We start from the raw sequence: 5,370 nt of genomic DNA, 5'->3' as shown, positions 1-5,370 counted from the left end.
GGAGGTGGCGAGTTGAGAAAGGGTTGGGTGATGTACTATAATCAGCCGCAGGTGATGGAAGCAGGCGGTTCAACGAAATCTTGGCGGCACGGTAAGGAAGAAGAAGAGTACGCCGGGAGGAAGAAAGCCGTCGGATGTCGATCCAACGGCCCAGACAAAAGTGACTGAAAATTAAAAGAGGAAAAAAATTATGCACTGTAGCATATGTGGCCCCAATTCTCTTTGTCGTACGAACCACGAAGGGACGTTTCATAAAAATTGCACAGTTTGACTGTAGTGCTTCATTTTCATATAGGTTTTGGCAAAGCATTGACTAGAGGCGGCCGGTCCAGATTGATTCGCTTAGTCCAGATACTTTAAGCTAGCTATAGAGAGAGGAGTCTAGGATGATATACGACTTTTAAGTACAGACGTGTAGAATATCTATCAGTGATGTGCTCCTAGTGGTTACTGTCCGGCGACTGACCAAATCCAAGCCGTGGGGATGTTGTCAGGTTGACAGCAATGCAGACTTGAAAATGTGGACGTGTGGTTGACGGTCCTCCTCCCGGACCGACCAAGCCATGATTTGTGTAATCGCCATGACTGGACTGTGCACTATGGTTGTGAACCCACACCGCAGGAGCCCGCACGGCCACGAGAGAACCGAGAGAGTACTACTTCTGCAACGCATCTCCAACATCATAACCATTTTTTTTAATAACTTGTTTGCTAATTCCATTTCCTATTCTTGTTTTTCATTTAGTCCACAGTTATTTCTCTTCCAACATCTTGCTACAACATTAAGAGTGTGCTCTAATGGGTAAAATGTACTACTAATTTTAAGAGCCGGAACTGAAACATACATATATACATGTACTAAATGTAAAAAAAAAATCTTCTGAAATGAATAATCATATTGGTTACTCCCCCCGTCCCATAATATAAGAGTGTTTTTTGTCAAAAACACTTATGGGTGCAGTGTTTTTGATTAACATTTTGTTAGTTAAATCTTTGGTCAAAATTTGACACAAACTACGAAGGGAACCTATAAACCAGGACAGAGGTAGTATGTGTCATGCATGGTAATAAATAAAATACTACATTATACTAATATATGATACGATGCATTATGGAGGTAGTATCATACACTAGTATATAGTATATGATACTACGCATGATACTAGTATATGATACTTCCCATTACAACCAGCCTGAGGGGAACAGAAAGCGCCTCTTTTTTTTAAGAAGGGAACAGAACAGAAAATGCCTGGTTGGCTACTGTGCGCAGTGGGCCGGCCCAGCCAGCGCGTCGTCCCGATATTTTCTACCTCAATCTGTATGGGCCAAGAAGACTCCAATTTAGATCAAGCAAAGCCCAAATTGTAGGCGCTCCCTTTCAGCTTCGGCCCATGCGACAGATTCCGGTTGGTCGAGCTGCTCCGCTGCCGGCCGGCGCCCCTCGCCGCCTCCCTCCAGTCCGGTGGCCACCCCGCCCTCTCGCCGTTCAAGCTATCGAGCGCGCATCCAGAGCACACAAAAGAGAGCGCGCCCCCGCGCGCGCGATATCATTTCTCGCGTTCATCTCCCGCACCCCCGGCCCCGTCGCCCCGCGCGACACGGCGGTTGCGCGAGCCCTAGCGAATCTTCAGGCCCTCGGTGGAATCGAAATCAAGCTCGGGATGCTGGATCGCCGGCGGTCAGGCGGAGCGTGAATGATCTGGTGGTATGTCCTCTGGAGGTATTTTGTCAGTGCTCTTGCTTACAGATTTTCGGTGGATGTACCAGTCGCCCCTGTATTCTGCCAGTATATTGTAGCTAAGCGCAAATTGATGTGCTGTTTTTGCAGATTTGTATATAGTAATTACTTGCTATTGTCAAGGGTAGGTTACTGACCCTGAAAAAGCAGCTTACTGGCTTGCTCTGCGACTTGTTTGCCCTGTGTAGATTGAGCTCTGAATTAAAGTAGGGGTTATTATCAGTTTTATCCATTTAATTGTTGTCTAGCATGAGCTTGACTGGCATGATATATTTGAAAATACCATGATATATTTTTGGAATTTTCAGTATAGTTTCTCTGAAGATGTTTTCACAATAGGTTGTTACATGAAGTAGCGCTGCAAAACAGAAAAGAAAAAAAAAATACTTACATGGAGTTGTTCATATCTGGACCAAATATGTGTAATGTTCTATGAAGTTTTAGCTCTATGGTCAACTAAGTAATGACTACTCAGATATAGAACTGATAATAACCCCTACATTTAATTATTAGCTGATGATAACCCCTATAGGTATTCACTTGTTGGCTTTGGTTTGTTCTTTGGAGTAGTTTTATATTTACGCTAGGTCCAACCCTGTTTAAAAGAAAATTACATTACCCTGGACACTTCCCACTTGAATTCTGCACAACCGTGATGTCCAATCTGAAAAGTACAGAATTACTACTACCTCTCATCAAGGCTGCTAGCTAGAAAAAGAATGCAGTGTACTTCTCTCATTCAGGAAGCGAACAACATAATGTTTAGCTGACTCAAGTAATATATAACAAGATCTAACTACAGGTGGATTCAAGCACAGACACACACACACAAAAAAAAAACTCATGGCTATTTATTGCTTGATTTACCTCTATCCATTGAATATATTAGAACAAATTACAATTGAAATCGGCTTAGCCGAAATACCTATATAACACTAGCTGATCATATAGCACGCCTACTCCAAAAAACAAACCAAAGCCAACAAAAAATATGACCTTGACGCTGAGCTGTTTTGCAGAGATAACGTAGACAACATCTGCTCCGGTTGAACTACAACGGTGAACAAGCATAGTGCCACACAGCTTTGGGTTCCCATCAAAACTGGAATCTGGAAATGTGCTCAACTGGCCTCCTGCTGGTACAGGCCCTTCTAGGTCATTGTTAGAAATGTTGAATGCAGAAAGGAAGTGAAGTCTCTCCAGTGCCGCGGGGATTACACCCCTCAGATGGTTATTAGACAAGTCTAGCACCTCCAACTTCGTGAGATTGCAGACCGACAGCGGAATCACTCCATATAATTTGTTAGAGCTGAAATCGAGTTCAGAAAGCACTTTCAGTTGACCAATCTCCGGTGGAATCACACCTGTGAAATTGTTGATGCTCAGATTCAAGAGAGTAGGGAAAGCTGTAAGAAAATGGTATTGGCGCGATATATTCCTCCAAAAGAGAGGTAGTTCAACTTGGCCAGGATCCAAATAAGCTGCTGTATTATCTTTGAGCATTGGGATCTCCATCAAGGTGATTGGGATTTGCCCGGTAAAACTGTTGTTTGATACATCCAGATAGAACAGGCTATGTAGGGAGTTGATCCAGCCTGGCATTGGTCCAGTAAGTCGATTGTTGGACAACTTTAGTACCTTCAAGTTTCTGAGCTTTGATAACCAAACTGGCAAGTGCCCAGTTAATGCGCTGTCGGCCATGTGGATATATTGAAGATTCCGAAAACCATCTAGGGTCTCATCTTGTGGCATCATCTCATTCACGAAGTTCTCGGCAATAATCAGAGTGGTGATGTTCCTGAAGCTATTGAAGACATGAAAAGCTTTTGTGATATTTGTAAAAGGGTTTCTAGCAAGTGACAGGAAAGATAGGTGCAGATTCCCTATTCTTGGTGAGATCTCACCATGGAAATGGTTCAACGACACCCGCAGTGCAATCAAATTGCTGCATGAGTATATGCTTTCTGGAACTATGCCACTGAAGTTATTTCTCAGAATATCTAAATGTGTTAGGTTCTGTAGGGTGGAGAAGTTGACCCTGCCTAGATCTCCACTGAAGTTGTTGATCTTCAGATCAATGACCATGAGACGCGTGCAGTTACTCAGAGTTGATGGCAGCTCCCCAGACATGTTATTGTTACCCAAATAGAGCTCCTCTAGCCTCTTCAACTGACCTATGGAGCCTGGGATCTTCCCACTGAATTTGTTTTCTCGGAGGTCGAGAGTAACCAGATTACTGAGTTTTACTATGTTTGCGCCATCAAGTTCTCCTTGTAATCCGTTGTTGGGGAAGGAGAGGTGCTCCAGGGAAGTGGCATGGAAGAGTTCAGCAGGGAGAGTCCCACTTAGGTTGTTGTGCCCAACCTTGAACACTTCGAGTGTGGAGCAATCGCCAAGTGCAGCAGGAATACCGCCACTCAATTGGTTGTAACAAAGGTCAAGCATGGCCAATGATGACGAAAGGCAGAGAGAAGGTGGTATGTGCCCAGTGAAGCTGTTGTTGCTTGCGTTGAGGACGACCAAATTCCGCATCAACTTCCATGTGTAGGATGGAAATTCTGCACCGAATTGGTTGCTCGAGATGTTCAGTACCTGCAGAGTCAGGGTGGTGGTAACCGAAGACGGCGGCTCATGCAGCACCCCACTAAGCCTGCTAAAGCTGACGTCGAGGACGACGATGCTTCTGGAATACATGAGCTCCGGCGGAAGGCCTCCGGAGAATGAGTTGTGTGAAAGGTTGACACGCAGCAGGCCGGTGAGGCCGGCAAGGTGTGGCGAGATGCGCCCTTCAAGCCCTTTAGATGCCAGCGAGACCTCAGTGACGCCCCCGCTCCTGTTGCAGGTTATGCCTTCCCATTCGCAGCAGTCCGTGACGTTTCTCCACGACATGGCAAGGCCGGCATCTTGAGATAACCCAGTGAGGAACTGGAGGAGGGAGTGCTCCTCTTGCTCGGTGCATGAGTCGGCAGGAGAGGCCAAAGGAGAGCAGCAGCAGAAACAGCCGCAGCCCGACCAGAGCTGTAGAATGCATGGCTGGTAGCCTGGTAAGCTTAAAGCCTTCTCATGTTAACCTGTTTGTGCAATTGTTGGTTATCTGGTAGCCGATAGGTGGTGGTTTCCAATGTTGCAGTGGTATCGTTATAACAAGAAGATAGTGCTACTGTAGTTGCATCAGAGTATGTCTTCTGTCACTGAGGTACGATGGTGCCATCAAGAGGCTGGGTACCAACCTACTAGTCCCCGACTCTTAGGCTGTGTTGGCTCTTGAGGTCCACTAACACCTTTTAGTCCTACATTCACACATGGTCATCTAGTTCTTTCTGAGCATGCCCATTAAGGCTCAAGATGGCAATGGGTAATTACCCGACCAGGTAAAGCCTTTTTTTTCATGCCCGTGAAAGCACATGCTTGCCCATTACCCCATACCCACCGCGGGGAAGAATTTCACCCATACTCGTCGCCCGACAGACAATTCTTCCCCGCAGGTATACCCGCCCTTTCTGATGCCAACCTCCAGGAGCAATTCACACATATCAAACCAGCAACTTATTATCCAAAATCATAACATCCTGCAGTTCAATAGCATAGTTGCATAGCACAATTGCATACCATCACATCATAACACTAATGAC

At 45.5% G+C, this 5,370-nt stretch overlaps 1 pseudogene; it reads right to left on the bottom strand.

The window, feature by feature from the left end:
- Nucleotides 1-2,585: 2,585 nt before the first annotated feature.
- Nucleotides 2,586-4,769, bottom strand: LOC123083937 (receptor-like protein 2; annotated as a pseudogene).
- Nucleotides 4,770-5,370: the final 601 nt, after the last annotated feature.

The sequence above is a fragment of the Triticum aestivum genome, chromosome 4A, assembly GCF_018294505.1.
Source record: "Triticum aestivum cultivar Chinese Spring chromosome 4A, IWGSC CS RefSeq v2.1, whole genome shotgun sequence".
NCBI lineage: Eukaryota > Viridiplantae > Streptophyta > Magnoliopsida > Poales > Poaceae > Triticum > Triticum aestivum.
The sequence above is the reverse complement of the archived record's forward strand: the minus strand, read 5'-3'. Positions and strand labels throughout refer to the sequence as shown.